Here is a 10,457-nt window from a genome sequence, read left to right on the forward strand (position 1 = left end):
ATCGAGGAAGTTTCTAGATGCTCGATAGCTTCTCAATCCATCGAAGTTTATTTGCTGTGGACACCTCTCGATAGCTCCTCGATAGCTATTTCTCGCTTTTTAAAGCTCGACACCTCTCGATCCATCGAGCTTTATGGTTTTCTATATAAAGGGTCAGCACGAATTTTTCTCATTTCTCCTTGATCTCTCTTGACAGAAAAGTGTCTCTCCCTCTCCCAAACACCTCAATTTTAACTTTTTCATCTTCCCTATTCTTTCTTCAGTCTTTTTCTTGGATTTTCACAAGTATGATCTCTTTTCCATCTCTTTATCATACATTTCATGCATTTTTGACATAACTTTTGGGGTTTTTGAAAATTTTTCGGGTTTTTCAAAATTAATGAGGCTTTTGCAAAATTTATGGGATGGGTTTTGCTTAAATGATTTTAAATCATCATGCATTGCATCACATCTGCATTATAACAATGTTTCATACATTTTAGATGTGTGTTTACTTTGTTGCAATGATGTGTGCTGGTAGGTTTGGATTGGGCTAAGCCCATGATGTTTTTATGTTTACATGTCACATGTTCATGCATTTTTCATGCATACGTACCTTCATTTATCTTTATTTTGATATCGATCTGTGTTGGTGCTTTTCTGTGTGCTTCTTTCTCTCTCTCTTTCTTTTGGTTAGTTGCTCTATGGCACCTAAACGAAAATCCACTCCGTCCCAGAACCCTTTTCGTTTTGAGGCATCTTCTTCTTCTGACACCACTCCTTCTCACGTACGGTTTCGTGATGATAAAGCTCGAAAGGACTTTTCGAAGAACTTTTCATAATGAGGCATTCATTCGGAACGCTAAGTCGTTCTTTTGAATTTTTCCGATACTGACCTTCCCACTGTCATCTACAGTCAGGGTTGGGAGTTAGTGTGTGGCATCCTGGTCACTTGTCCCTTCATGATCATACATGAATTTTACTCCAATATGCATGGATTTGATTATTCTGTACCTCATTTTGTCACTCGCGTTAGAGGTACACGCATTGTAGTTACTTCGGATTTTATATTCGAGGTACTACACATTCCTAGGGTAGCGCATCCGGACTACCCTAGCTGTGATTGTTTGAAGACTACATCCAAAGATGAACTCTCGTCTCTCTTCTGTGAGACACCCTCTTCTTGGGGTGATTGTTAAAACACCTCTTGCTCAGGCTTTGTAAAAGGTTCGAGATTCCTTAACATGATGATGACATTCATTCTCCATCCATTGTCTTACTATAACTCTATCACAGAGCCTTGTGCTCGATTTTTGCTATTCCTTTTGGAGGATGTTTCTATTGACTTTCCTTCTCACTTCATTCTATCCCTCATAGATGTTTATAGGGATACAACGACCCATGATAAGCTTATTTTTCCTTTGGTGTGAATCCTTCACCATTTTTCCATCTCCTATCTAGAGTCTACACACTTTTATGTTATGTGTGCCATAGACACTGCTACTGTTCAACGGAGCGAGCCCTAGTTTCAATCGAGGCGGCCACGAACTGAGATGGCGATTCCTCCAGCTTCTTTTGCTCCTTCCACCTCCGCTCCTTTGTCTTCTGCAGGTGAAGTGACTCTCGAGGCCATCATGGCACAGCTTGTGTGCATGGATTCTCGCCTTGACACGCTCAGTGATGAGTTGTGTCAAGTGAACACCCGTGTTAGTTGTATTGCATGATGACAGACTGCAATAGTTGGTTTCACCGCTTATACTTCTCTATCTCCATCAGCTTTAAAGGATGAGAGTGATGATGGCTCTGGCAGTGATGATGCTGATGAGGACAGTGGTGTTAGCTCGCCCAGTGACGATGAGACGACTGCTTGAGTTACTTACCCTTTGTCATTCGTGACAAAAAGAGAGAGTAATTTTGGGATGAGAGTAGTCATATACATAGGGGGAGAGTTAGCATAGGAGATTTTTGAGAGGGGGAGTGTTTATACTTTAAGGGATGTAGTGAGGACTTATGTATTTTTTTCTTTTCTTCTTTAAGAGATACATTGTTCTTACATTGTGATAGCAAACCTTGTACTTATGATGTTATATATATGATGAGGTTGTTATTACAGTTCTTTCACCTATCTTTACATGTGTTGTTTCTTTTCTCTCTTTATGCACGTGCTTCTTATATTTTGTATGCAATCTTTTATTTCTATTTCACACTAAGATGTCGTGATGAGTTTTGTTTAAAGTGTTTTGGAAATACAGGTTGTCAAAGTCTTCTTACCATAAACTCTCTTCTTACAAAGTTTTTCAAGAGTTTGTGTTAGGATAGATTTTATTGTATTTAACAAGTGAGTATGAGTTGAGTGATTTATGACTTCTCTCATATGTTCATTTGTTTGTTTTGGTTTTGTCATGAATTGCCAAAGGGGGAGATTGTTAGGACATATGTGAATCATGTTAAGAACATATGTCAATATAAAATTGGTTAATTCTTTGACAAAATACACTTTACTTGTAATTGGGTTGATATAGAATGTGTTTAATGCTTCAAGGAACAAGGTTTCAAGTTCAAGTGTTAAAACCATACAAGTCTATCCAAAAATCAAGTGAAGAAGTGTTGGATTTTAAAACTTGATAGTTAGTATCTATTGAGGTTTAAAAGGCTATTTCAACTCGATGCTTGACAGCTGCTCGACAGCTGCTCGACAGATAGGGTATCTATTGAGGTTTATGAAAATCAATTTTTCAGATCTGATTTCACTCTAATCCGTAAATAGATGTTTGGGCTTTCTTTTCTCACAATCCTAAACATATATAATAATTGTTTTAAGGGCCGTCACAACTGATGCAACTCAATGCAAAAGTTTTTCACAAGCATATTGTGAATCGGAGACATATGCCCTAGTTTATCTTTTTATTAAAGAAGCTACTATGTTTGTACACCGTAGGGTTTTGTAATTAAGGAGCTTTGTGATCTTTATCATGTTGATGAACTGAAGAACTTTGCAACTAACATCTTTCTCAAGTTGGTGAGTAAGCCATGTACTAGGATCTGCGCATCAAATTGGTTAGTCACGTATTAGGAGCCGTGCATTAAAAGGAGAGACTGTCACTACAGAACAAGTCCAATTGGGTATTGGGGTAAGGGTTCAATTATAGCTTGGTATAAGGTATTGCGATTCCTTTACTTGTAACTGCCTGTTGTGATAATAATGAATTCTCGGGAGAGATGACCTCAAAATCAACCGATGGGGTTTTGCCTCGGTGGTTTTCCCCATTCATAAACAAATCACCTGTGTCAAATTTATTTTCCGCTGCATTTAACTTAATTGGTGATTTATTTGTATTACTATGCGTATTGCATGCTAATTGAATTAATTAATTAACTTGGCTAATTAATTGGTTAATTCATCACAAGGGGTCAATACATTCTTGGCCTATTAGAAGGCTTACTACGAGCTTTGAAGAGATTAAGATGGAAGATGATGAGTCGTTTGATGAGTTCTATGCCAAGTTGAAGGATATAATTAACTCAACCTTTAATCTTGGGGAAACTATTCCTGAACCCAAGGTTGTAAGAAAGATGTTAAGGTCTCTGCTTGAGAGATTTCATGCCAAGATCACTGCCATTGAAAAACCAAAGGATATTGACTCTATTCCTTTGATGGAGCTGGTTGGCAACTTGCAAACCTATGAATTAGGTTTGACTAGAATCAGGAAGGGAAGCAAAAGTAAGAGCATGGCACTGAAGGCCAAAAGCAATGAGACAGATGAGTTTTCTGATGATGAAGATTCCAAGATAAAATCCGACATCACTAGGCAATTCAAGAAGTTCATGAAGAATGCCAATGCGAAAGGATTCAATAAGGACTGTAAGCAATCCAGCTCTTCTCAATTTAAGAGCCAAGACAGAAGAAAGAAGGATGCTAAGGACGGTGGTCAGTATACTATTTCCTCCAGACTAAAGTGTTTCGGATGTCAAGGTTTTGGACACATGAAACAAGAATGTCCAACATATCTCAAGACATATGATTACGCTCTAATTAATTCACTTGGGTAATTAATTGATTAATTTACCAAAGGGGTCAATACATTTTTGGTCTATCACAAAGTTTAACTACAAAATTAGTTGTAGCCTCCTTACTCAATAAAATAAATACTACTATATATTTTGAAAATCTAATCGTTGAATTGCATGTTCTTTACGCTCTTAATGCACATGTCAAATTTTGTGTCAATTGGATATTATATGTGTGTGTGTGTGTGTATACATATATATATATATATATATATATATGTATATATATAACCGAAATCTCTGAAACTCTCACAATTTTCTACGTTAGCATAATATTTAAATAAAATTATTTTTTTTAGTCCAAAGTTAACAAATAGTGAAACTCTATCTCTCTAACAACTCTAACTTAAACTCAAACTCATCATTATCATTATCATTTTTTTTTAAATAAAATTATTTTTGTTTAATTCAAACTTAACAAGGAGTGAAACTCTATCTCTCTAACAAGTCCAACTTAAACTCAAACATTGATAATTTATCTCCAAATTTGCGGGGTTAATCATGAACACTATAAAAGCAAAGCAAACTCTAGTGATAGGCCAAGAATGTATTGACCCCTTATGATGAATTAACAAATTAATTAGCCAAGTTAATTAATTAATTCAATTAGCATGCAATACGCATGGTAGCACAAACAAATCACCAATTAACTAAATACAATGGAAATTAAATTGACACAGTGATTTGTTTACAAATTGGGAAAACCTACACGGTAAAAACCCCCACTGAGGGATTTTAAGGTCATCACTCCTAAGAATTTACTATTATCACAACAAGCGGTTACAAGTAAAGGAATCTCTGTACCTTATACCAACTTACAGTTGAACCCTTACCCCCAATACCCAATTGGACTTGTTTTGTAGTGACAATCTCTCATTTTCATTGCACGGCTCCTAGTACGTGACTAATCAATTCGATACGCGAATTCCAGTACACGACTTACTCACCAACTTAAGAAAGATGTTGGTTGCAGAGTTCTTCAGTTCATCACACGATGAAGATTATGAAGTTCCTTGGTTACAAAACCCTATGGTGTACAAACACAATAGCTTCTTCAAGAGAAAGATGAACTAGAGCAAATTCTGTCTCCAGTCACAATTTGCATGAACAAAACTTTGCTTCATATTCGCGCAACCTTTGATGGCCTTTAAAATAATCCTTATATATGTTTAGGGTTGTGAGAAAAGAAAGGCCAAACATATACACACGGATTGGATGAAAATTAGAGCTGAAAATCTGTTTTTCATAAATCTCGATAGATAGCTTATCTATTGAGCTAGCTGTCAAGTATCGGGTTTCAGCAACTTTTAAACCTCGATTGATACTAACTGTTGAGATTTAAAATCTAGGACTTCTTCATTTGTTTCTTAGACAGATTTGCATGGCTTTAACACTTGAACTTAAAACCTTGTTCCTTGAAGTATTAAACACATCCTAGATCTACCCAATTACAAGTAAAGTGCGTTTTGTCAAAAGATTAGCCAATTCTAATTTGACATATGTTCCTAACATTAAATCACATATGTTCTAACATCCAGTATTTTTTTTAAAAGCCAAGTAGAGGTATGAGCTCTTCTTATGTTATATTCTTCTCCTCTATAGTTGAAACCTTGTTTTTCATGTATTTTTTAAAAAGTAATTTTCATACATGAACCACCAAACTCTTTAGACTTTTTTACAACATAAAAAAGCTTGCAATAATTAAAATTATTCTTTCGAATGTAACCCATGTTTCTCTTATATTTCACTATTGTTTAGTCATATATATTTTGTTTTGTTTCAATAATTTCTAAGCAATTAATCATCTGATTCTTTAATATTTTTTGGCCTTTTAGAAGTTTTAATATCTGAATTTTTGAGTTATTTTTTTGCAGTATCTGAAACTGTCGGACAAATTTTTTGTAAGCTATTGCACATTCAAGCAATGACTTTTTCATCAAATTGTAACACAAATTGAAGTTATACAAGAGCAAATCATGCAATAGTGTAGTTTTTTTAAGTTTTTTATAAAATTATTTTAGTCTACCTCACAAATAAGTAGATTCCTGTGCATTGCACGGGTTAGCGACTAATTTACTATATAATCTATAAGCGTATATTTTAAGTATAATTTCAAACTACAAAAACTTGCGATTAAAAAAATTTATTGAAAATATAGCTATTAATTTTTAATTTTCTAGAAATTTTGTAAGTATAGAATATATAAGAAGAGTAATGTAATGGTAGATTTGTCAAAATTTATCTCTAATAAAAAGATATTAAGTAAGATTGTAGTTTCAAGATACAACCAAATTTGTAGCTAAATTTTGTCATTTTATTGATCATTTTATGTGGTTACAAACAACAACTAAAGAGACGTATCAATACAAAGGTATAGTTGCAAGAGAAAAATGTGACACTTAAATGGGGGAAACGACTTGTACGTTTTTAGACCCCTTAAAACACAACCAAATTAACCTAGTTAATTACCCAAGTGATTACTTAGTCAAATTAATCAAATTTAGGTTAACACAAATATATCATATCATTGTAAAGTGCAAAAAAATAAAGAACATAAAGATATGATGACACAGGAAAACCAAACCGGTAAAAAATCTGGGGAGAATTTAACCTAACTATTCTCAAGGTAAACAGAATTCACTATAAAAGAATTGAAGTTTACATAATAGTGACTTAGACCACTAACATCTTATTGGTACCTCGAGTAGGAAACTTACTACCACGACCACGTGACAGCTCCGAGTCCACGGACTACTTCTTTTTTGAATTCACAGCAAGTACAAGCACCCCTGCTTGTGTATCTTTAAACTCTTATTGCAGCAATTGAATCGATCACCAAGTTCATGACATAATCTTGAATCTTGGAAATCCTAAGTATGTGTGAAGGCAAAAACCTCTTGATCTCACAAAAAATTCACACACACAGCATAAGAAGCAATAAAAAACGTGGCTAGGGTTTTCCCTTTTATACTTAAGACAAAACATAAAACCCTACATGTCAAACGGGCTTGGCTGAGTTGGAAAATTCTGCAGAAAAACAATCTGCACGAGCTTCAATCGATAAAGTCTAATTCTCGATCGATCGAGCCAGACAGATTTACATAATAAATTCTGCAGCTACCCGATTTCAACTTTACATACAACCACATACTTTGAGCAAGTCTAAACAAGACTAAAACATTTCGATCATGGTTTGTCAACATTACAAATTGAAGTTCTAATACATTTAAACCTAAAGCCTTAGAACCCAACAAACTTCCCCTTTGGCAATCCGTGACAAAACACAAACTAAACAAAATGCTCAAAGTTACATAAAAACAGCCCATTACAAAACTATTGCCCAACACAACAAATTCAACCTAATTACCATCTATCAATTACAAGTGTAGACAGTAACACGACTGAATTAACCTGTATATTTCCTGAAACACTCAACAAACGTATAAACGCATGTGTGGAAAATACAAGTAAACGAAAATAAATAAACTAAAGCAAATAAAAAATATGCAAACTAACTCTTCCCCTAAGTTAGATACCAAAAAAAAAAAAAAAAAATTCTCCCCCTTTCAAAAACAATTTCAACTCCCCCTAAACAAAACAAATAGGATTCCCACATATTCCCACATTTCATCTAACTCTCCCGCTTTTTGTCACGTATTGACAAAGACGACTCAAACAAAGAGTCAACAAAAATATACGCAACAAAAGGTAAGAGAAAATAGAGAATCAAGGAAATACAAAACAATTCAACTCTATAGAAAACAGAGGCAACTCCCCCTATGAACACAAAGGTTAAAAACAAGCTTCTCCTCCTATAAAAATAGGAAAAACAAAACAAGTTTTGAGAAAAACAGTTTTAGGGAAATTTTAGGAGGTAGGGATAAATAAAAACATACAAACCAAACTCAAAAACTAATTTGAGGATACACATGAAGAAAAATATTATCTCTTTCAATAAATGCAACATGACACTATGTGAGCCATAAACAATTGCATGAGTAGAGAAAATATTTGCACATTGATTATCCATTATATCTCTTAAGAAAAATATTTTCTGTAGTTCACACATAAAAATAGCATATACTAAAAAGTACAGAATTCAAAAATTAATCAATCAATTTTTAAATCGAGTTGAGTACCCAATTTAGCAAAGTGTATGTATGTTATGTGTGAAAACAATGAAAGATATGACTGCAAAACTGCAAGATGGATACAGAAAAAAACAATGCAATGCATGTGAATCCTAAACATAAATGATGCATGAAAAAAATTTGGTCAAAAACGTAAAAACTGAAAATTTTTCAATTTCGATTGATCAAGCATTGATCGAATACCAATCGAGTTAGGGAGATTCAAACCAAAAATTTTAACGCATTTTCGATCAGTCGAGTAACAGGTTTGATTGATCGAAAATCTGGAAAAATGAGATTTTTGAAAAACAGAGCAATTTTATGCAAAAACTCCTCAAAGCATAATGTTTTATGAATAAAATGCATGAGTATGAGATGAAAAGTTTTTCAAAAACCCTTGAATTTAACCCAGATCTTCCAAAAACAAGATTTTCAATCAAATTGTCCTCAAATTTCAAACTTTAAACCCATTTTGCATTAAAATCAAGGAATTTTCAATCTTGAATGACCACAACACGATCACACACAATAAAATGTACAAAGTTTAGTAAAGAGTAACTTGTGTAGTGTGTGCAACTAGCAAAAACTTGAGATATATGTGAGGTGATATGTAGATAGAAATCAAGCACAATTTTTACAAAATTCTTCACATAAATTTGAAAAAGACTATCACCTAAAGAGTTACACCATATGACTCCCACATCTCCTAGAAAACAAATTTGCAATCATATAAGTTTCTTGATTTGCCTCATAATGTACACACCAATTTTATTTGTTCAGAAACTTATTAAAATAGCCAAGATAATGTACACACCAATTTTAATTGATTGAATTAATTATAGTCCAATAATGTACACACCAATTTTAGCATTTAAACCGAGGTTACACTTTATATTCTTTTTGTGCATGTGCTACACTTTCCCGAGCACAAAATCTTATGATATGAACTAAGATGTTCATAATTAGCTAGTAAACAGTGGTGAGATGGTTATTTATGCATTTCTCAATAAATTCAAGTCCAACAATCAAAGGCATGTGACTTCAAGATCAAGATCATGTGATCAAAAACTATAAACATCTTCCTACACAACATGCACTACAAAGTTCAAACTAGTAAAGTGCAATAAATAAGCCCATCCAAACTAAACAAGGTACATAGACATGTTATGTAAAAATAAATTGGCCAACCTTGAATTCAAATCCAAGAAAAATAATGCAAAACACAAAAAATCTTTTTAGTTTTAAAAAAAAATTATGACCAAAAACAAAAAGCACACATTATGCTAAATGATTAAAAATGCAATGCATGCCAGTGTTAACTAAGCTATAGAGGATACATAAACAAGAAATATCAATTTCTTAATTAACCCTTGAGTACATGTACAAACTAGTACATACTCATACAAAATCAAAAATAGCTTAGTACTTATATAACACATACTATTCAAGTTTCTCGACAATGTCAAGCATGTTCTAAATCAAGAGAGAGATATCATAATTCATGTAATCCTCAAGAAAAATAAAACAAGACTCAAAATAAAATATTTTTGTCTTTTTTTTCTTGAAAATTTTCAATGTTTTTGGATTTTTTTAAATAAAAAACAACCTAAAAAAAACAACCAAAAACAGAAACAAAACATGTCCAAAATTAATTGAAAGAATTAAATCAAGGACAAGTAAACAACACTCACCTTGGAGAATCTTTTCTCACCCACATAGCATGAGTCTTCGGCTTTGTAGGTGAAAATCCATGTGAAGCATAGTGTATTTGAGGGATTACACCAATCTTCTGAGAAAGATTGAAATCTTGCAAATTCCTTTCACAAGCCAACAAGCTTATATTTTTCAAAAGAATATGAAACAATTTATATGGACATATGGCAGGAGAAATATCATCACATATCCTAGACTAAAATACAGAACACTTAAATTTCAATTTATGACAATTAGGACGAATGTGACCGGAGACACCACAAAAGTAACAAACAGGAACAAATTTAGGAACATCAGTATTCCTAATAGCAAATCCAGACTCAGATTTTGGTTTTTACCTCAACAAAGAACAATTTTGTCTAGTATGACCAACAACACCACAAAGGTAACAGGTAGGCATAAAAACAAATTTATGATGCTCTTTAACAGTAGGTTTAGACATAAGTTTAGAAACTTCAGCGTCTACATCAAAACTTTTACCTTTGTCTAACCTAGCAAAATAAGTTTTTTCTTTATTATTCCTCTTGAAAGGAGGGATATAAACTTTCTTAGTTTTAGGTTTAAGAG

The sequence above is a fragment of the Quercus lobata genome, chromosome 8, assembly GCF_001633185.2.
Source record: "Quercus lobata isolate SW786 chromosome 8, ValleyOak3.0 Primary Assembly, whole genome shotgun sequence".
Classification (NCBI taxonomy): Eukaryota; Viridiplantae; Streptophyta; class Magnoliopsida; order Fagales; family Fagaceae; genus Quercus; species Quercus lobata.